Genomic DNA, 25,074 nt, shown 5'->3' on the forward strand with positions numbered 1-25,074 from the left:
GTGCAAAAGAGCCAGTGTAGACAGCTCAGATTTGTTTTCCACAAAAAAGCTCTGATCGCGAAAATGGCGATTGAGGCTTTTTTGTGGAAAAGCGCGTCTAGATTGGCACGGACGCTTTTCCGCAAAAAGTGCTTTTGCAGAAAAGCGTCCGTGCCAATCTAGACGCTCTGTTCCGAAAATGCTTTTAACGGAAAACTTTTCCGTTAAAAGCATTTGCAGAAAATCATGCCAGTCTAGACGCAGCCTTCTAGTGTTGCAAATCCTGGTGTGATCATTAGAGAAAGATAACAGGTGAATAGCAGTGGTCAGATCCAGCAGGTGATGTACATCATCCAGCCAAGGACCTATCTGCTGTTTAGCCTGATGGTTAAAGAATATAGGAGCTGGCCTCTGTTTTTATTTTAATAGTAGCAATTCTCTTAGATACAAAAACAAAGTTTCACACTGTTTCCATTGAATGAGAACAGCATAATGCAGCAATGGAAATAATGAAGCAGTAGGGTTAAGAGAAATACAGCTGGGAGGAAAGAACTTACACAAAGGTCTGATCATACCTGCTCTGTAGAGCTCACTCCTTATTGACCATATAGAGTATATCTATACTGCAATTAGACACCATGGACTGGCCTGTGCCAGCTGACTTGGGCTTGCCAAGGGGTGTTTAACTGTCATGTAAATATGCCCAATCTTGTGTTGTGGTCTTCAGCGCAGACCCGCTTTACAAGACTTTCCTTCACTCTACAATTTAAATGTTAAAGTGGCAAAGATGTTGGGGGATATTCTTCAAAATGAACTTTGCAAACCGAGGAAATCAGACATAAGGTTAAATTAACAAATATCTAAACATGTAAATGTAGCTGAACTCCACCCTATAGTAGTCATGCAATAACCATACTATCATGTTTGATGCATTTTAATGTTTGTGGTTCTAGAGTCAATTAAAATGTTTTAAAGATATCATTTTTATCATATTTTCCCATTGTGTGCTATGTTAAAGCAATGCTTGCTGTATTCTTTTCTATACAGTTTCTTATACCACACTCACCCTCATAGTGCCTGAGTACCTTCCAGTAGCTCATTAAGCAATATGACTCACATCTGTCATGCTGTTTCTTTCATTCTCTCTTCAGGAGCTGAAGTGTTTGCAATGGGACATCTTGTTTAGGTATGTTATATGAATGCATGTTGCTATGTATTTATGTAAAAGAAAGCAGGTCAACAAAGTTCACCTTTGTAATTGGAGTGAAAGCTGGTGAAGTTCATGATGAGCTTCAGTGTAATCTAGAGACCATTTAGTGCCAGCTGGCAGAGGGCTGAGACGGGAGTGCACAGAGATTACAGAGACCCACTGGGCCAGATATATACATATTAGTTCACCAACAGGCATAGGCATAGGAAGTAGGACTGCAGGGGGTACTGCAGCACTTCCAGTTTTTCCATCTGGCTTCCCTGCGCTCAGGAACTGGCACTGGACATGATTTCACTGTAAACATATAAAAACACTGTGTGCCAAGACTGGTGCATGGAGGTGGAACTAGTAAATTGGTATGTATGGTTTCTTGGGAAGCAGCAAAGCTGTAAACACCATGGCTATGTCTACACTGGCATGATTTTCCGGAAATGCTTAACACGGAACAGTTTTCCATTAAGTATTTCCGGAAAAAGCACGTCGATATTGGCAAGATGCTTTTCTGGAAAAGCACTTTTTCCGGAAAAGCAGCGTCTGTGCCAATGTAGACGCGCTTTTCCGCAAAAAAGCCCCGATCGTCATTTTTGTGATCGGGGCTTTTTTGCGGAAAAGAAATCTGTGCTGTCTACACTGGCCCTTTTCCGGAACAGTTTTCTGGAAAAGGACTTTTGCCCGAATGGGAGCAGCATAGTTTTTCTGGAAAAGCACTGATGATTTTATGGTAGATCGTCAGTGCTTTTCCGAAAATTCAAGGGGCCAGTGTAGACAGCTGGCAAGTTATTCCGGAAAAGCGGCTGATTTTCTGGAATAAGTGGCCAGTGTAGACACAACTCGTGGGTATCCAGTAAAACAGGGTCCAGACACTCTAGAGAGATTCATGGAAGATGGAATTTGCCTGTCAGAGAGAACTGGGTCTGTGTAAGACTAGAGGGAAGTGTGTTGCCAGTGAAACTGGATAACTGACTCCCAGTAGGCAGTAAAGCTTCCAGTTCCACATGCTAAAGGCATGTGATAGCATCACTCTTAGGCTATGTCTAGACTGCAGGCTTCTTTCAGAAGAAGCATTTCCAGAAGAGATCTTCCAAAAAACTTCTTCCAAAAGAGAGTGTCCACACTGCAAAAGTGCATCGAAAAAGCATTGCTTTTTCGACAGATAGCATCCACACTGAATGGACACTACCTCGGATATAAGCTGTGATTACTATGGGCGCAATGGCCACCAGGGCACCTGTGCTTTTTCCTCTTTCCTCTTCTTGGGAAAGAACTCTCTCTTCTCTGTCCACACACGCCTTTTTCCGAAAGAGCTCTTTCGGAAAAAGGTTTCTTCCTTGTAGAAAGAGGATGACCAACGCTGGAAAAACCCCTCTGTTCTTTTGATTACTTTCGGAATAACGTGATTGCAGTGTGGACGTAACTCAGGTTTTCTCAGAAAAACGGCTGTTTTTCCGACAGAACTCTGTAGTGTAAACATACCCTCAGTTCTACACTGCAGCCAATAAAATCACAGCATGCAAATTAGCAGTAGAAGGCGCTACAAGGTTGACTGGTTACCTCTGATGTGACCATAGCTCCAGTTAAGCATGATCCAATCTGTTGGCCTCATCCTGTCTATAGTCTATTCAAACATTTAAATAACACTTTTATGAAAAACAGTCAAGGTTACTAAGGACAATAAAAGTAACAACAACAAACCCCCCAAAAGGAAATAGTATGCAAAGCCATATCCCTCCATAAATCAGTTCTCAAATATATACCCCACCACGAATATTCAGACACACATTGTTCATCCCTTTAGCAATTTTTAGGGAGGATATCTGCTATTCACAAATAATAGAGGTTTTAAGTGCAAAATTCAACTCATTCTTAACTATGGAGCTATGGTGAGACTCTACATAGTTTTGAATATTTCACTTTTAAGGATGCAGAAACTAGATGAAGTGTGGGATATGATCATACACTCAACAAATCCAGAAGGAAAGACCAGAGTAACCCAGTAGCTCTTATGTAGGAGTCACTGGTTAGAGGTTTCATTGACTCAACATGGAGGAACAAAGATTTGCAATTTCATATAACTGTCACCTATATCTTTCCACCGATGCCATCACAGATAATAGATCTGACTGCGCATGATGAGGATATTACAGCAAGTGCTAGACCTCAATCAGAGCAAAGCTGAATTACTTTAAAATGCCTCATTTCCTGTTAACACTGGAAACCTGGCTGGGCACTCATGCTTGTGAGTACATGAGAAAAGAGAAAGAGAAGCATTTCCCCAGTAAGTCAATGGGAGTTTTGTCATTGACTTCAAAGAGCAGGATAAGGCTCTTGGTGGCGGTGAAAGAATGGAGACACAGGGATCACTGTAAGCTATAATGTTCATAAATGCCATCCTTTGATTTGAAAAGGAAGCAGACTGCAGCTTTTTGGAAGACAGGCCACATATCTCTGTAGGGCCAAAAAAGCAACCAACTAATAGGCACAAATATCTAGTGAGGCAAGGTGGGTGGGGTAATATTTTTAATTGAAGCAACTTGTACTGGTGAGAGACAAGGTTTTGAAAGAGCTCATCTTCAGGTCTGGGAAAGTCTCTGAGGAAGTTTCCCAGGCTTCAGTAAGAGCTCTTGTTTGAACTCACCCAGCTTGTCTCTCTAATATCCTGTGACCAACACAGCTACAACAACAACAACACCGCATGCAAATATGTAGGGACGTTTGAGAGAAGGCACTAGATATGAAACACAAACCTGATGTTTCCTAGTGCCCATCACTCTAATCTGTTACACATCTGCCCATCATCTTATCATAATGTCCCAATTAGCATCATTGTATTCTTCTAGGGGCTGAAAAAAGGTGATTTTATGTCCCTATTGCATTGTCCCATTATACCTGTGTGCTTCGGCTCTCAGAGGAACCTTAGTACAGTCTCTGGTCATACATATCATCTAACAAATAAAGGAATAAGAGAGACAAATTGGGTGAGGTAAGATCTTTTTTTGGACCAACTTCTGTTGGTTAAAGAGACAAGCTTTTTGAGCTCCTCTTTAGGTCATCCACTGTAATAGTGACAGTGGTCACAAAGCACCTTACTAACCGCTGTCTATCTGAATATTGTGGCTTCTGCGGTAAGCTAAACCTTTGACATAACTTTCACTTTTACAATGATGGGGGAAAGCACTCTGGAGGAGCAAATTTGGGTAGGGCATTGCAGTGTAATGTACTCTGGATGATTATATTAGTGTGCAGTATGCTAAGGGTTAAGGTAGCTCTCTGTAGTTTATGTATATTTATATACAATATGCAGAAAACAAAACCACTTGAATTCCCTGCTGTAGATTTCATTGATTTGCTGCAATACAGTGCCCCATGCTGAAGCAACAGAGAATTCCTCTTTGGTCTTTCACCCTACAGATTTCTTTCCAACTGTGTTTGTGACCTTTAAAACAGAATCCACCTTTTCAGGTCCTCATTGTACAAATTCAATGTCGCGGCTGAAGAAACAGATCTATAAAGGTAAATAATTCTAAAAGCTCCTATTAACAAAGCATTTAGTAGCCATAAAACATTGTGTGAGGGGAGAAGCTTGGCTGATGGGTGTTAACTCTATTGCTTTGAGGAATAACCTCAAGAAAGAAATTAAACAAGGGAGAGAGGGAATGGACTCTTTCTTTACAGACCCTGTGTGGTTTTATATTTGATTTTTAACAAAAAACTAGCACAATAAATTTGTTATACATATGGGTGTCTGTAGGTCTAGATTCTCAGCTGGTGTATATCAGCATGGCATAGCTGATTTACATCACATGAAGATCGGGCCCATAGTTCCTACCATGCTCATGGGAGGCACCTGCTGAAGAGAAATGTCATCCTATTTGTCTTCAGCAGCATGTACGGACCAAATCATGTTCTTAGTACTGGAGTTTGGCTTTGGGTAGTGTCCAGAAGCCATTCTGCACCCGGAACACCATGCAGCGGTTTTTCAGAAGGGAAATGATAAACAACTTCTCCAATTGAAGTTCCAGAGGGAATTTAGGCTGAGAGCTTGGGAACAGTTTTAGTTGTGGTAAAAGAGTACTTCCCTTTGGGACACTTCTGTATTTCCATTGCACTTAGTAGCATTTCAACTACAGGTCTCATTCAAACAGGCTCCAAAGCACTTTACTAAGTGCACATACCAAGATCACTCACCCACCAATACCGGAACATGGACCACTGCAGGATGGAAGGCAGCAGCCATTCTGGGCCGCAGAGCTTAGGAAAGGAAGTGAGGAATAATTTTTACAGATGGAACTACTGGGTAATTGTCAGAAGGCCATTTAATTTGGTTAGAACAGCAGGGTTAGCTTTCAAGAAAATCCAAGAGATCATCTCTCGTCGTGATTGGACAGTTGCCTTGGTTTTCTTTCATCTCAGCTAAAGCGATCCTGTATGTATCCCTAACATCAAACTGAAAATAACTTCATGGTGACTCAGTGGGAGGAGCTTCTTGCCCTTACCCTTTCAGGAAGGGCTACTCAACTTTGGAAGCCCTGAGAGCCACAACGATATTTGCAGCACATGCCAAAGATCACAACTGAAGTGTGGTTGCATATATATGCAAATAGCTTTTCACACGGACAGGTATGAATACAAAGATTAAGGCCAGACTACACAACACATACGTCCCATTTAAGTCAGTTCTGCTGATATTAATAAAATGCAATATTTACCCGATTTCCACCTATATGACAGCACTTTTAATGAGCGATAACAGTCTAAGAATTAAGCTACTAAAATGCATATTAACAGAAGACCACTACTTTTTTCTTTCAGCTTCATAACAGTTCAGGAATTTAACTACTAAAACACATATCAACCCAAGCTGCAATGTAAATCCAAACCGCACCATGGGCTGCAGACAAACAGGTTGTGAGCTGCATGTAGCCCACGGGCCATGTGTTGAGTAGCCCTGCTTTAAGGCATACTCAGGGCTGAACTTGCTGTATTACCTTATCACATCATCCACTGCTACCTTTATTCCACCAGCCTTCCCAGCCACTGCTGCCTGCTCGTCCTCTCCTCCCACCAGCACTTCTTCGCTTTCTGCCTTACTGCCCCAATGAATAGCAGACACTCCCCTCCTTCTGCCCCTCACATGTATCAGATACATCTTTAGCCTCCACAAAACTCATTTCTTGCAGATTGTCTCCCAAACACTGTTACAGGTTAAACCTCACTAGTCCAGCACTCTCTGGTCTGGCAACATCTGTGGTCCGGCATGATTTTAGGTACTTGGATGTCTGCTGGTGGGGGGCCAAGTTTCCCATGAACTGGCAATGTTTGTTTATAGCCACTAGTTCGGCTCTCACTGGGTATGTCTACACTACAAAGTTAGTTTGAACTAACGGACGTTAGTTCGAACTAACTTTCATAGGCGCTACACTAGCGCTCTGTTATTTGGAACTTAATTCGAACTAACAGAGCGCTTAGTTCGAACTAGGTAATCCTCATTCCACGAGGATTAAGCCTAGTTCGAATTTACTAGTTCGAATTAAGGGCTGTGTAGACCCTTAATTCGAACTAGTGGGAGGCTAGCCCTCCCTAGGTTTCCCTGGTGGCCATTCTGGCCAACACCAGGGAAACTCATCTGCCCCTCTCCCGGCCCCGGGCCCCTTAAAGGGGCACGGGCTGGCTACGGTGCCCGTGCCAGGTGCAAGCCTGCCAGCACCCAGCCAGCAGACCCTGCACCTGGCACGGATCGAGCCACCCACCCGATGCTCCCCAGCCCTCCCCCTCTTCCCGGGACCAGGCTGGCGGCTCCCGGGAGCTTGCCCGGGACCGCAAGAGGCGGGCACCCGCCTGGGCTAGTGCGGACATTGTGGACCTTGTCCACGATCTCCGCACTAGGCACAGGAAAGTGGCTGGCTAGGGCAGGAGAGCTGCCAGCCTGGACACCCAGGAGCAGGTGTGCATGAAAATCAAGGTGGTCCACGGAGACCCCCGACCCTGAGCTTACAATGGCCGTACTGGGTCAGACCAAAGGTCCATCTAGCCCAGTAGCCTGTCTGCCGACAGCGGCCAGCCCTAGAGACCCTGGAGGGGATGGACCGAAGACAGTGACCAAGCCATTTGTCTCATGCCATCCCTCTCCAGCCTTCCACAAACCTTGGGCAGGGACACCACTCCTACCCCCTGGCTAATACCACTCCATGGACCCAACCTCCATGACTTGATCTCACTTCCCTTTAAACTCTGTTCTAGTTGTAGCCTTCACAGCCTCCTGCAGCAAGGAGTTCCACAGGTTGACTCTTTGCTTTGTGAAGAACAACTTTCTGTTACTAGTTTGAAGCCTGCTACCCATTCCTTTCCTTTGGTGTCCTCTAGTCCTTCTTTATGGGAACTAATGAAGAACTTTTCTGTATGCACCCTCTCCACCCCACTCCTGCTTTTAGAGACCTCTATCCTGTCCCCCCTCCGTCTCCTCTTTTCTAAGCTGAAAAGTCCCAGTCTCTTTAGCCTCTCTTCATATGGGACCTGTTCCCAACCCCTGATCATTGTAGTTGCCCTCCCCTCTCCCACCCTCTCTCTTCCCCTCTCCCACCTCCTTTTCCCAGTCTCCCCCAGTTTTGTTCAATAAAGACAGATTCCATTTTTGAACACAATTGTCCTTTATTTTGTACATCAAGAAAAGGGGCTAGGGAAGGGTAAGTGGAAGGAGGTGAGGGAGAAATGGGGTACGTGCCCCCGATGGGGAGGACTGGACTGGCTCTGCGGGCTTCTGGGGGTGGAAGCTCTCCTGCAGCCCCCCAATTCCCCGTCTCCCCAGATGGCAGCCTGCGGCAAGTGCAGCCAGGCTGATGGCCGAGTGCTGTGATGTGCCCAGTGTGGGTAGTCCGGGCACTCCAAGCCAGGACTGCTTTGCAAGCGGGGCACCCCTGAGAACTGTCTGTCTGGGGTGGGGGTCGGGACCCTTTAAGCGCAGCCCTTGGCTAGCCTAAGACAGCATCTCCATGCTCTAAGTCCTCCTCTGATGCCCTGCCGGCACTGCTTCCGGCCATCCTTAAGCCTGGTTCAGGGTCCACTTAATGTGGACATGCTAGTTCGAATTAGCAAAACGCTAATTCGAACTAGTTTTTAGTTCTAGACGCGTTAGTTTGAATTAGCTTAGTTCGAATTAACTAATTCGAACTATGTTAGTTCGAATTAGTGCTGTAGTGTAGATGTACCCACTGTTATTTAGCTCTAATTTACCCCTAAATAGGTCTTCTAAGAGACCAGCAGGCCTTGGAAGTGTTGGTAATGCTGCTAAGCATCAGCATGCGTCAATACAGTATCAATACAGCAGAAGGTGGAATTGTTGCAGAAATTGGAAAATGGCACATTGCCTAGGTTGTTCCATTCATTTGCCTTAGCAAAATAGAAATAAGAGATCTGCTCAATATAATATTGATCTCTTGTGGTTCATCAAATTCTCTGATTTGACACCGGTTAGATCCCAAGGGTGCTGGACTAGCCAGGTTCAACCTGTATTAGCAAGGCCACTAGTGAACAACACTGTGCACACAACTAGTCTGTCAAAATGCCCTGGTCTGGTTGATACCATTCCCTTCCTCTCCCCGCTCTATTTGCTCCTCTTATCCATCTGTTTCGATTATCCTATTTATAAACCCTGGGGAGAGGAACGGTCTCTTTCCTACATGTGTATAGTCAGGGCTCGACAAAGTATTCAGTCTACTCGCCCGTGGTGAGTAGATTTCAGCCTGGAGCCCCATTCATTTGTGGCTCGCGCATGCGCAATGCAGGTCTTGCGCATGTGCAGGGCTGGCGAGCGGCTTTCACCGCCGTTCGTCAAGCCCTGTGTATAGTACCCAGTGGGGCCGACAGCCGTGCAAGCCTCAGGACATGGTGTGGGGGCTTCACACACTGGAAAGGGCAAGGCCTAGGGCAGAGAGGATGGGGATGGGGCGTTAAGCCCTCAAAATAACCTGGACCACGGCGTGTGCCTCCCCAGCCCTCAGAGCCACATGGAGTGGCAGAGCTGCACTCCAGCGGCAATTTAAAGGGGGCTGGGGCTCTGGCTGCTGCCGCTGAATCACTGGACCCTTGGGCAACTGCCACGTTTGCCCTCCTACTCCCCCATTGGCGAGGCTAGTGGCACCTAACACAGTGAAGCATCATTGAAGACTACAGATATTAATGTTATGTAACTAATGTGTGTCTTGCTAATGAGTTACTAAAATCACTTCCTGCATCAGCTAGGTATTGTAATAAAAGAGTAGATAAAAATCCTGATGAAGCCCATAAAACTACAATTGGAAATCACAGATCCAGTGCTGAAACACAACCACTTTGGTGGTCAAATGCAGTAACACCACAAAACAGTGATTAAGGCACTGACATGAAAAATCACTGCACTGCACTGCAGAGGGATTTTTCCCAAGGCTAACGATGTAGTTTGTGCAGAATATTAGGGTCACAGCAAATCATGAGATCGTTAATAGCCTTTGTGGGCTCATCTGAAAGGCACCTCCAATGGCGTGGTGTCCCATATATCCAGATTAAACAAGATCCAGACTGGTCAGTTAAAGATTGGAGACATTTAAAGAAACCTGCTGTTAGGAATCAGGGTGAGTGTCAGCCAGCTCACTGCTGCTGAACTCCTTAATTGGACCCCTACCTGAGTGGCATTGCCAAGACTGCACTTAAGCCCAGCAGAAGGAGTTGGCCAGTGGCTACTCAGCACTTACACCTGCAGCTGTGATTGTTTCTGTCTTCCTCGTTCCCAGTTTTGTTCCTTATCCCTGGTCGTGGCCCGCTACTCTGAATACTTGGCCTGGATGTCATGGCTTGAATCATTAAACCTAAGTATCCACCTCGCAAACTATGGATGAAAGAATCCTAGATATATGTTAAAGGGAAAGGTGGATTGGTTGTTTTATGTTTATACTGTAGCCAAAGCTGCTTAATGGCATGTGCCGTTTTGAGAAATACATAAGAACAGCCGTACTGGGTCAGGCCAAAGATCCATCTAGCCCAGTATCCTGTCTGCCGACAGTGGCCAGCACCAGGTGCCCCAGAGGGGGTGGACCGAAGACAATAATCAAGCGATTTGTCTTGTGCCATCCATCTCCAGCCTCTGACAAACAGAGGCCAGGGACACCATTTCTATCCCCTGGCTAATAGCCTTTTATGGACCTAACCTCCATGAAATTATCTAGCTTCTCTTTAAACTCTGTTATAGTCCTAGCCTTCACATCCTCCTCTGGCAAGGAGTTCCACAGGTTGACTACATACTGTGTGAAGAACTTTCTTTTATTAGTTTTAAACCTGCTACCCGTTAACTTCATTTGGTGTCCTCTAGTTCTTCTATTATGGGAACTAATAAATAACTTTTCTTTATTCACCCTCTCCACACCACTCATGATTTTATATACCTCTATCATATCCCCCCTTAGTCTCCTCTTTTCTAAACTGTAAAGTCCCAGTCTCTTTAGCCTCTCTTCATATGGGACCCGTTCCAAACCCCTAATCATTTTAGTTGCCCTTTTCTGAACCATTTCCAAGTCCAAAATATCTTTTTTGGGTGAGGAGACCACATCTGTACACAGTATTCAAGATGTGGGCATACCATAGTTTTATACAGGGGCAGTAAGATAGTCTGGGTCTTATTTTCTATCCATTTCTTAATAATTCCTAACATCCTATTTGGCTTTTTGACCACCGCTGCACACTGTGTGGAAGTTTTCAGAGAACTATCCACAATAAGTCCAAGATCTCTTTCCTGATTTGTTGTAGCCAAATTAGCCCCCATCATACTGTACATATAGTTGGGGTTATTTTTCCCAATGTGCATTACTTTACACTTATCCACATTAAATTTCATATGCCATTTTGTTGCCCAATCACTCAGTTTGGTGAAGCAAAATACAGGACTATGTAGCACTTTAAAGACTAACAAGATGGTTTATTAGATGATGAGCTTTCTTTAAAGTGCTACATAGTCCTGTATTTTGCTTCAGCTACGCCAGACTAACACGGCTACATTTCTATTACTATTCAGTTTGGTGAGATCTTTTTGAAGTTCTTCACAGTCTGCTTCTGTCTTGACTATCTTTAACCATGGGTGGCCCGTGAGCCTAGGCAGACTAGGTGGTCGCCTAGAGCGCTGCCGGCCTGGGCGCCCCGTGATGACGCCATGGCCGTTGACGGCAGTGCAGGCGGGGGCGCTGTTTGTGCCTTCTGCCTGGGGCGCCATATGCTACAGCCGGCCTCAGGCCACTCCTGTCTTTAAGGCTGTGTCTACACTGGGCCACTTATTCTGGAAAATCAGCCGCTTTTCCGGAATAAGCTGCGAGCTGTCTACACTGGCCCTTGAATTTCCGGAAAAGCAACGATGCTTTACTGTACAAAATCAGCCGCTATTCCGGAAAAACTATTCTGCTCCCGCTCGGGCATAAGTCCTTATTCGAGAACACTGTTCCGGAAAAGGGCCAGTGTAGACAGCCCAGTAGTCTTTTCTGGAAAAAAGCCCCGATCGCAAAAATGACGCTCGGGGCTCTTTTCCGGAAAAGCGCGTCTACGGACGCTTTTCCGGAAAAAGGGCTTTTCCAGAAAAGCAGCCTGCCAATGTAGACGCTCCTTTTCCGGAAATACTTATAACGAAAACTATTCTGTTTTATGCATTTCCGGAAATTCATGCCAGTATAGACACAGCCTAACAGTTTAGTATCATCCGCAAACTTTACCACCTCACTGCTTACCTCTTTCTCCAGATCATTTATGTTGCCCCATGTATCCGTGAACTATCTAAAAATGCCCCACCTCTGCATCCTGGAGTCATTTTGCAGTATTATCCAGATCGGGTATGTTCTCCTTGCCCAAAGTCACACTGTAGGTCTGTGGTAGAGCCAGGAATCAAATCTGCCTCTCCTGTGCCCCAGAGCAGTGTTTTACTTGCTAGACCACCCTGCTTTTCAGTTTTTTTGCCACTGCTACTCTCAATCTGGAGTCAGTCTGCCGAATAAGAAGGCGACTCTTTAGCCAATTAATTACCAATTCTTTGAGCAATCCAGTTCTAGTGAAACAGAACTATTTGGGTTGCCAAATATTTTCTCTAAAAGGTGATTTAAAACAGTTATTGCAATGATTTTTTTCCTCAAGATTATTTTTCCTGTTAGGTACAGACTAGCCTTTTCTTTAACATATGATACAGTGAGACGGGGGAATTGTTTTGCCTTCGTAATACCAATAATGAACATGACTGCTAGCTGCGGTACTGCTTCCCAACTGTTTTGCACTGTTGCCCCCTATTGGACCATGAATTACATGAAAATGGAATAAACTACTGGACTGAAAAAAACAAAAACAAAAAAACCCACAGTCTGTTTTGGGATTTACAACTAGGGGAAAAGCAGAATCTGGGTAAAAAAACTTTTCAGGGAACTCAAGAAATCATTAAACCCCTTCAGGCTTTATCCACAGATGTTAAATACCGCATGAAACCAATTATGAGAAAGTAACCTACTAGCAGTTTCATCATTAGATGCAGGCATGAGAGGAGAAAGGGACTGCAGAAAGCAACTAGCTGTAATAAAGAAAATGTGGAAGAAGATTTTAAGTACATCATCAGCCTCCTTGATTAGAGTTTTATATGATTGTTGATATATATACCGAAATTACAGACTTTATTTGAGAGGATTTATTCTTCCAAACATAACAGGAAGGAATCTTATTACCAGTCTGGGGCCAGAGGCTCAGGGGGTGAAAAGTAGAAGAGCTCTTTTGACTTCAACAAAGCTATGTTGATTTCTATCAGCTGAAAATCTTGTGTCTGGTGCCCAGTCCATGACACAGTTCAATCAAATACAAGACAATTAAATAGTAGGTATTTTTATACATGGGCTGGAACAGATTCAAATAGGCACATTTATGCTACACATTATAAACATGCACATTTTTTCTTTCTGGCTTTCATTATTTTGTGGTGTATGTTTTTTAGATTGGGCGTGTGTTTATTGGCAACCTTGTGCAAAGCCCATTGAAATCAGTGGGTGTCTTTTTACTGACTTCAGTGGGGATGGATCAGAGCCACCAGAGGCCAAATCCATCCCTGTTGTAACATCATTGACTTCCACGGAATTTTAAGGAGGGGGCTGCATCCTACCGCACTGAATCCAAACCTTTGGTGCTGTAGCCTAAGGCAGCTGTAACACAGCTTTTGAGTAGACAGCACTAAATTGCTAACACCCACAGAGCTCCTCCAGTTCCGGTCACCTGAACCTCTTGTCCCAGGTTGCTAATAACTGTCTATTCTGTTACATTGCACAGCGCAAATCTTCTCAAATACATAATGTAATCATAGAATTTGTCAGCATTACTGTGAAACTCTAATCAAGGAGACTGATCATGTGTTTAAAATCTACTATATTTTCATTATTACAGCTAACTGGTTTTTATAGTCTCTTACCTCCATCTCCTCTCCTTGCACTGTCAGTTGTTCTGCTGCTATGTACAGTGCTTGGTGGTTGGACTGACATGCCTTCTCTTCACAAACGTTAGCAGAGATGGCAGACTTCTTAGAGGGCTGGCAGTGCTGGCGGTTGTGGGTCTGTTGTGGAGGAGAGGGCATTTGGTTAAGCTTCTTGTTGAATAGTGGCTGACATTTGTAGAGCAGTTTTCAGCCAAAGACCCCAGATGAATCAGACTATAAACTATGGATTCCCCTTCAAGGTAAGAACACCCATTGGGACTCAGGAACATTCTTTCAGAGTTTGTCATAATTGTTGCACCAGGGAAAGAATTTTCACTCTTCTTGTGCTTGCACACTTCTTGGGCTTCCCCTGTCTTTTGGTTGGCAGCCAATGGTGACTGCTCATGGTCATTCACCTCCACCTTAGTACCGATGCTGCCAGGTGGTCCCGATGGTAGCTGCTCAGTGCCCACCTAAACTCTGATTGTAGTATGGAGGGGTTTGCATTGTAGTATGGAGGAGGAGGTACTGTTGTTTCCTTTTTTGAAGGACTAAAAGAAAATCACTTCAGAGGAGATTTCCAATCTCTCGAACAAAAAGGGAATGTAATGCAGGGAATGGGGACTCTCCAGCCTTACCTTTCCCTACCTGTGGTCTTCCAGCCATCACCCCTGAATTCTGGAGAAATATTTGTGGTGCCTCTGTAGTTTTGAGGACCAGGGGGTACCAGATTGTGAAGCTACTGCTCTCTACCCGTCTGGTGTTCACTCTGGTGCATATTGTAGTATAGCCAATTCTTCTGAGTCTTGACATTTTTTATCTAAAGCCACAGCTCCTAGAGTCAAGTGACCATGTGCGGATTTCAGCTTGCCTTTTTTTTTTTCTTTTTTTAAAAAGAAAGTTTGTAGCTCTTGTGGTTGGGAAGAAAAGCTTGGAAATGTGAACCCCTACCAGGCTCGGAAACCCAAAGGTAAATACAAAGAATCCCCCACTTACTTGTTTTTTTAAAAGTGTCATGATTTTTCAAGGCCTAACTCATCATTTGTAAATGTTTGGGGGTTGGCATCACCGGCACTGCTTCCTTTGCTGCTTTACAGCAGAGAGGAACACATTGTCCTGTGTATGCATATACCCTGAACCTCCAACATCAGCTGCTGCTGCACCAAGCATTTCCTCGGAAATCCCCCATTTTAGGACTAACCAAATCCTACCCCTGTCTAGTGAATGATGAGGTTGTAGGCTGAAGAGGCATGACTGCAGACAGAGCCCAAATATACATACTCCATTGCTAACAGACCATGGGTAACCTAGAAGGTAGATTTTACTAAAGACTAGGTTAAGACCATCACATTTAATTTCAATCCGGACCTAACTAGATGGTCTTTCCCTCCCAGACAGGAGATTTTCTACTGCCTTCAATGCAATGCACAGCCTTTGCCTTCCATGTGTTGCATTCTCATGGGATTTATATGGGACCAGTTCTGCCAGATACTGTCGACAAAACTTCCGTCGACAAAGAGCGCCAGACACATTGAGTTCTGTCGACAAAGCAAGCTGCTTTGTCGACAGAACTCCGTAGTCTGGACGCAATGTTACAGGCAATAACACCTGTCGACAGAAGGTGTTATGCCTCGTAAAATGAGGTTTACCAGCGTCGACAAAACTGCTGAGTTCTGTCGACGTTATGTCGACAGAACTCAGCGGTAGTGTAGACGCTGGTATAGTTTTGTCGACAAAAGTCCACTTTTGTCGATAAAACTGTAGTCTAGACACACCCTTACTCTGGACAGTGATAGAAATGTAGCCGTGTTAGTCTGGTGTAGCTGAAACAAAATACAGGACTATGTAGCACTTTAAAGACTAACAAGATGGTTTATTAGATGATGAGCTTTCGTGGGCCAGACCCACTTCCTCAGATCAAATAGTGGAAGAAAATAGTCACAAACATATATACTAAAGGATACAATTTACATTTTTTTAAATTGTATCCTTTGGTATATATGGTTGTGACTATTTTCTTCCACTATTTGATCTGAGGAAGTGGGTCTGGCCCACGAAAACTCATCATCTAATAAACCATCTTGTTAGTCTTTAAAGTGCTACATAGTCCTGTATGTTCTTACTCTGGACGTGGGCTAAGTTTTTCATTGGGATTATCCAAAGAGGTGGAGTATTCTTCAAGGGTGGCAGAGTCTGCCCCAACATTTGCTTTGTAATTTTATAATAATAATTTGTGGGTAGCATGTGGTGCCTTTGAAGCAAAGCTTGTCTTACCATTCAAGGGAATGAGGAAAGTTAGCAAAACTGCCCAGGGAACTTTTCTGAAAGAACAGGCCAATTTTTTAAGTCCGCAATGGGAACCTGCTATCCAGTTGCATTCATTTTCACACTGCACTCCCACCTCAGGAAACGTGGCAGCCTCTTGCAGCAGGCACAGGCAGTGCCTGCACCCACAGTCGAATTGCAGAGACTGAATATTTGTGCCTCTGACTCCCTGGTCACATGACACCATGAGGGATCCAAGGCCGGGGTGCTCCGATTTATACACAGTTATTTTGGCCACTGTCAGGTTTCAGCCTGGCTGAAAACATATGCACTGAGTAAATCCCTGAACTTTTAGTCAGAGGAGACTAAAAATGACTTTACAGCTCTTATTTCTCCACTCATGTTCGTCAGCTCACTCATTTCATTTGAAGGAAGGGAATCACCTGTTACAGGGATTCTCAGCCTTTTAGCTTCTGAGCCCTCTCCCTCAACATGCTATAAAAACTTCATGGGCCTCCTGTACAACAACTGTTTTTCTGCATAGAAAAGCCGGGCCCAGTGTTAGAGGATAACAAGCAGGGCAATTACCTGGGATCCATGCCACACGGTCCCCTGTAAAATTCAGTCCTGGGGAAATTCTGCCATTTTACTGTGACTCCAAATGCAACAATTGCAGAATTCTCCCAAGACTGCAAAATGATATTGCTCAGGCTTCAACTTCAGCCCTATGCAGCTTTCTGCTCTTGCCTCAGTGAGTCTAATGATGGATCAGCTTGGTGCCGCTCCACGCCCAAAACCTGCTCACAGTTCCCCTGGTCACCTTAGTCACTTGACTGAGAACCAGTGACCTAATACGCTGGCCTGTGGGGGTACATCTACACTACAGGACAAAGTCAAATTAAGATACATAACTTTAGCTACATTAATTGCATAGCTGAAGTCGAAGTAGCTTAACTCAGCTTTTGGCGCTGTCTACACAGCAGGAAGTGAAAGGAAGAACACTCTTCCTTCAACTTCCCTTACTCCTTGTGAAATAAGGGTTACCAGCATTGACGGGAGTGCCCCTCTCACTTTGAACTAGCGGTCTTAACTAGACCGCTAATTCGAACCCTGGGAGATCCATAGCAGCAGCTTCGATCGTCCTCTGTCCTCACTCTGGGTGAATTCAGAGAAATATCTTTTGTCTCAAGTTATTTTGTTTCTAATTTAGTGCCACTAGATGGTGTGGTTGGATAGCCTATATACTCACAACAAAAACCATGACATGACATGTGCCTTCATTTGTTTTACTTCAGATTAGTTATCTCAATCTCTCCTCTACTCCTCCCCCTTTTAAACTTCTCGTCCTTGGCACTCTTTGCTACAGCACTAGTTTCACTACAGCTAGCTCCTGAAATTTTAGCCATTCACTTTTATTATGCAAGGTCACTGAAAGATCTTGTTTCCAGGGCCAGATTAACGCTTTTGTGAGCCCTGGGCTATTAGGTTTTGTGGGCTCCTGTCTTTTCCCTAATTTAAAACCAAATAATCACATGCTCAGGGCAGCATTCCCCCTAATTTTCCCCATCCCTGGGAGGAGTGCATTTTATCATGTAACACATCACCTTCCTATTGGTGCACATAACAAAATGCATGTGGTGGGGCTGGGGCAGAGGGTTGGGGTGCAAGGGCTCTGGCCAGTGGGACAGGTAATGGGATGAAGGAGGGTGCTTCACATCTACTGCAAAGAGAGAGGACTCCCCTGGCTCTCTCTCCTTCTAGCAGCTCCTTTGGAAGCTCCAGGGTCAGTTGTAGCAGAGTCAGGGTTGGGGCTGGGACCAGAGCTGGAACCTGAGCCTGCCTGAGCCACTCCAGCCATGTCAGGGTGAGACTGCCCTGCCCATGGCCAGATCCAGGGGATCTTAGTTTTCTTCCTTCCTGGAGGGCCTGTACAGGGCTAACTAGAGCAGTTGTGCAGTTCACAGGGAACTTAAGTGAGGGCAGCGTGAGACCAGGGTATCCCTGGGTTGCTGCAAACCATATCTCTCAGCTCCAGTCCAGCAAGGAGGAGGGGATGGCAGCACACAGAATCATCTTCCCTACCCCTGCAGGCCAGGGCTGGGGTAACGCATGAGCTTCAGTGGCTGTAGTCCAGGTCTCTGGGGGCCCTGCCAGGAGAGCTGGACTTCTGGAGGCTGAGGTCTTTTTGTGGGGCCCCCATAACCTGGGGCCCAGAGCTGCAGCCCCTAAAGCCCTTGCATTGATCTAGCCCTGCTTGTTTCAGTCTATTTTCACTCCCCAGGGGACTGTATCCAATACCCCCATTCGCCGCTAGTGTGTAAAAGACCTGTGTGGAACTCAGGCCCACCAACAGCAATTCTGGGCCCCAGGGAAGAACAATGGGTGCACAAGCTGTGCCAGCCCGGACATGGGCTGCCTGACAGCTGGGCAGTGCTGTGTCTGCACTGGCTAGTGTGCAGCAAGCTGCCAGCTGCACTGCTGGGCATGTTCTTCCAGCATGGCCAATGTATCCACATGCCCACCTGGCAGGGTTGCCAACTGTCTTAATCGCACAAACTAGGAAGTGCAGTGTCTGGGAAGGAGTTTGGGTGTGGGAGGGGATGTGGGGTGCAGGGTCTGGGAAGGAGTTTGGGTGTGGGAGGGGATGTGGGGTGCAGGGTCTGGGAAGGAGTTTGGGTATGGGAGGGGATGTGAGGTGCAGGGTCTGGGAGGGAGTTTGGGTGTGGGAGGAGGTGAGGGGGACCACACTCACATTCAGTGGCTTCTGAAAGTGACAAACACAACCCCCTGGCAGCAGTTTCTAGGTAGGGACATGGGGGTCTCCATGTGCCACTCCCATTGTCCACAGTTCCCAGCCAATGGGAGCTGTGGAGTTGGTGCTCGGGGCAGGAGCAGCATGCAGAGCCCATCCTCCCCCCAAGGGTTGCTACCAGAGGGGTGTGCCAGTCGCTTTCAGGAGCCACTTCTTGAGCCCTGGGGTGCTGCCAGCGGTGGTGGCTGGGAGCTCCTGGACCCTTTCAAATTGCCCCGATCCCCAGGCAATCACCCCCTGTGCTTCTTTCTGTCGCCCCTAGTCAGCAGGCCTGATGAAACTTCAGTACTTGGCAGAAGTAGGTTTAACACTCTGGCTGTGTCTACACTGCACCCCTTTTCCGGAAAAGGGATGCAGATGAGACAAGTCGGAATTGCAAATACAGCAGGGATTTAAATTTTCCCCGCTCCATTTGCATGAACATAGCTGCCGCTTTTTTCCGGCTCCGGGCTTTGCCGGAAAAAAGCGCCAGTCTCAACGGGGATCTTTCGGAAAATAAAGCCTTTCCCAAAAGGTCCCTTATTCCTCTTAAAATCAGGAATAAGGGACCTTTCAGAAAAGGCTTTATTTTCCGAAAGATCCCCGTCGAGACTGGCGCTTTTTTCCGGCAAAGCCCCGAGCTGGAAAAAAGCAGCAGCCATGTTCATGCAAATGGAGCGGGGAAAATTTAAATCCCCGCTGCATTTGCAATTCCGACTTGTCTCATCTGCATCCCTTTTCCGGAAAAGGGGTGCAGTGTAGACACAGCCTCTGTGAACTAGAGCTCGGTCACACCAGACCATCACTAAGAGTTTGGAGGTGTTCAAAGCTGGGGTTTTGCTTTGGGCCCATGAGAGTGGTTTCAACATTCAATCTGTACTTAGTTCCAGAATCCTTCCGTGTTTGGGGGGAACCGGTCGATTGCTCTGGTTTGCAATACAGACTCAAACATACAATAAATTTGATTGGCACAAGCACATTAGAAATAAGGGTCTTAAGACTAGAAGGATAAAAGAGGTGCCATGAATTTTACCTTTTTCCCTCCTTAATGTAATTGACTTTTCCAGTAAGGTCACTATCTTGCCTGCTTTATGTGGAATGCAGCCGGCCTGTTTGTGTGGGTGAGGCTGGCTGCTTGCAAACTGATTACAAGAAGCAGCTCTAGGCATGTTGAACTACTTCCTTCCTGGCAAAGAACTGATTGCATGCCTGAGAGCGGATCTTTACACTGAGCCTCAGGCAAAGTGGAGAGAGGCGGTACCCACCTTTTCCTGTAATCTCAGAGCTTCAGCAAAGGAGAGGGCAGCTTTGCATCATTGGCTATCACCCAGGCAATCAGGAAATCAAACTGGTTTGAGTCCCACCCTTGGCACTTCAGAGTAAAGGAGAGGCTGTGGCTTTTCCTGAAGCCTCATCCATTCTGGTCATAGTTAATGCACGGGGCAAATACCAAGTTCACCTCTTTATGGGTAACTCAAGTGGGGGCCAAATTCAGCCCAAGTGCAAAAGGGCACAACACTCCTTGATTTCAGCAGGAGATTCCTCCACTTACACCAGGAGCAAGTTATGTTTGCAGGTCCCAATTCACTGCCAGGGCAAGCCAGGCTGCAGTAGCCCCTTGCCACTAGTCTCTTCGGGTGTGTGCCAGTGCAAATGGGGATTTCAGCCACTTTCCCATACAGCTGCTGACATGTGGGCTATCATGGAGCTGATCCTGAACTTAAAGCTGCCTCATCTGTCCAGAGCTCTGGTACTGGCGCTTGGCCTTGGTAACAGGATGGGACTTGCTGCCATGGCACCTCCTGCTGACCTCTTCAGGAATTAGCTCTTCAGCCCTAGAATGTGTTCTGCTGGACAGTGTCTCGCCCTCAGTTATCTGTCTTCTGCCCTGGTTCAGGCCCATGGGGCCCTTTCCTCACAGTGCTGCCCCCCAGTAGTGCCCCTGCACTCTGGGGTCCTCCCTGCTCAGGGAACCCCAACCCCCGGTACCATTTTGCCTCCGTGATTCACTGCCAGCCATCAGCTAGCCTCTGCCTCTGGGGCAAACTACAATCTGAAATGCCTACTCGTCATTGGCAAGGGTGTGTGGACCTGCTGCCTTCTGCTGCCCTCCTGGGCTATGTCTACACTCACGGCTTCTTACAGCAGAAATATGCAAATGAGGCTAAGCATGGAATATTGCCAAGCCTCATTTGCATACCTAATGAGCCACCATTTTTGCAGAAGAGGCTCTTGCACCAGAAGGAGTGTCTACACTGCCCCTTCTTGCACAAGAAATCCCTCTTATGCAATGCCGTTACGTTATTTTTAGGAATATTCCACGCTTAGCCTCATTTTCATATTTCTGCTGCAAGAAGCCGCGAGTGTAGACATAGCCCTGTTGTCCTAGTGTTCTCAGGCCTTGAGAGCAAGGCCTCAGCCTGGGAGTTTGCTTGGCTAGAGCTCCCCAGATCTGCTTGCCTTTCCCCAGCCCTGTTCTCTCTGATGGTCCCTCTAGCCTACCAGCAGCCAAGTCCTTCCTGCTCCACAGCTGGAGCAAGAGTGTCTGTTTTCACTGCCTTCCCTGGAGCCCCTATTTATACAGCCCCAGCTGGACTCTAATTAGCGGCTGGATGTGGCAGCTGCTGGCTCCACAGCCCCAGCCCTCCTCCAGGGCTGGGTTTAACCATAGGTAGGACCAGTGCAGGACAGATATCCCATCACAGCCTCTCAGAAGCAAATACCTTTGCTGGCAAGAGACATTGTAATTTGCACCCCCTCAACAAGCAGCATCAAATCTTGGCCTAGAGCAGTGTTTCCCAGTTTCATTTGGCCACGGAACCCTTTTAAACTCAAAATAATTTTGCGGAACCCCTAATAACAGTCTTAGATATGGAGCTGAAAAAGTAGACCACAAATAAGTAAGGATAATAATAAACAAATGCTAAACAAGGTCATGAGATCTACAATTAGTTTAATTGCACATAATTAAAAACAAAAATCACATTTAATGTGTACAAAAATATTATTTTTTAAATCATAAAATGTTATTGTAATGGAATTTTCTCATGGAACCCTTATGTTCACTTCGAGGAACCCCTGGGTTCTGCGGAACACCATTTGGGAAACACTAGCCTAGGGAGTATTACTGCAATGAGTGGGTTTCTAACTAAAGTGTGTCTACAGATTCAGATGGCATAAATTGCCACAGCTCCATTGTCTTCAATGCATTGACACCAGCTGAGGAGCTGGTCAATGTAGTATTTTGTGTAAGCTGATTCACAGAAACTTTGTCCCTTGTTGCTTTACGGTGTTAACCCCCAGACACGATACTGGACACTTATGTAGTCACGTGCATGTGAAACACTCCAAGTGCTTTGTTCATACGAGTAAATAAAGCTTCAATATCTATACAAGGGGAGGGAGTTTTAGGTGACACTTTGGCACTATTTCTGCAGCACTTTGAGCACTGGAAATGCTGTTGTGCAGGGATCCTGCTAGTCCCATCAAAACTGCAGCCATTTCTGAAGGATGTTTAAAAAGGTGAGGGCAATTTTGAAATGGATTTCAGAGTAGATCCAAAGCGGTAAGTATAGTTACGTAATAGAACTAGAGAACCTATTACACTGATCACTACTGCAGACTGACAGTAATCCGCACTAATGGCAATAGCACCATTGGAACCGGGAATGTTTGGGACCATAACTGGAGCATTTTTCCTCAAAGGAAGTTTACTGAGTAGTTGACTGCTCTCAGCGGGGCTGACAGCCACCACAGGCTCTGGAGCAAGGTGTGTTTGGGGCCCAGCTCTGTGCCCCAGAAGGGCTGGGGCTTTGGGTAGAAGGGGCAAGGCTGGGCGCAGCCATTCCTCAGCACTGCTGGGACCATAGCAACCTCTTTCTCCCCTCAGAGCCACATGGAGTGCATGGCATGGGTCTTTAGTGGCAATTCAAAGGGGCCTGGGACTCTGGCCACCGCTGATGTTACTGTGGCAGTGGCAGCAGCTGCAGCTCCAGGACTCTTTGAATCACCAGGATCCAGGGCAACTACCCTCTTTGCCCTCCCTCCCGTGCCTCTCAGTGGACCTGACTGCTCTAATCTCATGGAAGTTAGTCTTTTACCACTTAGAAATCACTGGTTCCACATGCATCTAACTACGGTCTATAACTACCATCTGGAAAGCACAGAGAGGTGCTAAAACATGTCAGTGAGAATGATGCAGTCCTCTGCTCTGGCAGACTGACTGCTCACAGGTAACCAACATACTCCAGGAAGTTTGGACAGCCAGCCATTTCTTGCAGACATGAAGGGCCTGATTTTTACTCTCCAGGCGTGGACATCAAGAGCAACTCCACAGGAGTCAGTAAATGTACACCAGCCTATGGCTGATGTCAATGAGATCAAAATCAGCATTTTAGGATCAAAGTCACCTTTCGTGTGTAACTCCAGTGATTGCAAGGGAGTTGCACCATGGATACACTTGGTCCCTCATCTAAGAAAACATCTTAGCAAAATAGTTGGCTCATATGCCTAGTATAACTAACAGGGCTGGCCTGATAAGCTTCCCCAGAGACCTGCTTGATGTTAGAATCCTTGCTGTGGAGCAGAACCAAAACCCAGGGATTTTTAATAATTCTTTCATCTGACTTTACCTCTCAGAAACATCTGTGCAAACAGTTACAATATAAACAGAGAGAAGGAGTAGGGCCTCGTGGTTAGAATGCAGGGTTAGGGATGAGGGGGACGCATGCAGATTCTATTCCCCTTTCTGCCACTGGCTCATTGTGATCCTGGGCAAGTCATTATCTCTTTGTGCCTCAGTTTATCCCCCTGTAAAAAGATACTAAAAACCTCATAAGGCATAGAACAATAGGACCCCTCCATAAAAGAGAGCTAGCAATAGTATTTAAAGTACTTTTTGATCTGTAGATAGAAGTTGCCAAATAAAATACAAATTATTATTCACATAGAGTGATCAGCTGGATTTTAAACATAGTGAGGCTTCAGATACTGGAACCACTCTATTTTAATGAGTGGGAAATCATTAATTGTTCCATAGAGCACAATGACTATTCTGTTGTTGTTAAGGTGGCCAAGAGCAGGAAAACCTTAGGAGCCTAGCTTTAAGCACCCAGTTTTAAACCTTTCAGCCTATGTGTTAGAGCATGCACGACAAAGCCCATGTCAGCTGTCGGATAAGGCAGATTGTTAGCGTGTCACAGGGTGTGTATTTGATCACATTGTTTCTCAAATGGATTTAAGAGGTCTTGGATACTCAGAGTGCTTTCCCTGGTGCCTAGAGGAAAAGTGCCTAGAGAATATCCAACTAGACACACAAGCTGTATCTGTTCCAGGACCAAGCACTGTTCCTTACAGACACTTCAGGAAGCTGTTCCTGGCCTCCTGCCAAGACGTGATGTTATTTCCATCCAGTTGAGTTGTGCATAATATACTGGGTCTGCAACAGAAAATGCAATTAGATCCTGCTGTCATTCGGAGAGTGCAATTCTCTACTGCCCCACTATCTTTCAAGTCAAATCTACTGGCAAAGTTTCTCACTGCATTATCCCCACGTAAGAGGCCAGCCATTCAGCATCCCAGCTGCGTTAGAGGAAGGTTCATCTCAGTACTGCAGTTGCCAGAGTGCCTGAATTTTGAGTTCTTACTCAGATAGCAGATCACCTTGGAGTCAAGGGTCTGACACACTGTCAGGATATTGGTCATCCATCTGGGATCTTAGTCTATGGCATAAATATTTAGTGCAGTTGGAACAGATAGCACAGAGCACTAAAACCAAATCAAGGCTTCCTTGGTGCTCTGCATGTGGCATTTCAGGGAACATAACAAACTGGTGACAATCAGAGACTGCCCAGAAGCAAAATATTTTCAAGTAGATTGTGATGCTGTTCTTCTGTGACCTCCATGGGCGTGATAGGACATTGTGGTCTATGGTCACAACTGGCTGCAAGGGACTGGTTAACACTGATTATACTCCTACCACCAGTTTTGATGTCATTGCCAACCTAAACCCCCTGTGCATTGATGGACCTCAGACCCCCTGGGGAATACGGAGGACATTCCAAGAGGAAATAACTGGATTCCAGTAGAAAACCTTTTTCTTCCCCAAAAGAGTATTTGCTTGACCTTTCATTGCATTTCATATATTCTAGTTCTGTGCTGCGTTGCCAAAGACTAACTTAGGGTATGTCTACACTACCCCCCTAGTTTGAACTAGGGGGGGTAATGTAGTCATACGGAGTTGCAAATGAAGCCCGGGATTTGAATTTCCCGGGCTTCATTTGCATAAAGCCAGCCGGCGCCATTTTTAAATGCCAGCTAGGTCGGACCCCGTGCCACGCGGCTACACGCAGCACGGACTAGCTAGTTCAGATTAGGCTTCTCATA

Source organism: Pelodiscus sinensis, chromosome 9 (genome assembly GCF_052426305.1).
Source record: "Pelodiscus sinensis isolate ZL-2025 chromosome 9, ASM5242630v1, whole genome shotgun sequence".
In the NCBI taxonomy this organism is placed as follows: Eukaryota; Metazoa; Chordata; order Testudines; family Trionychidae; genus Pelodiscus; species Pelodiscus sinensis.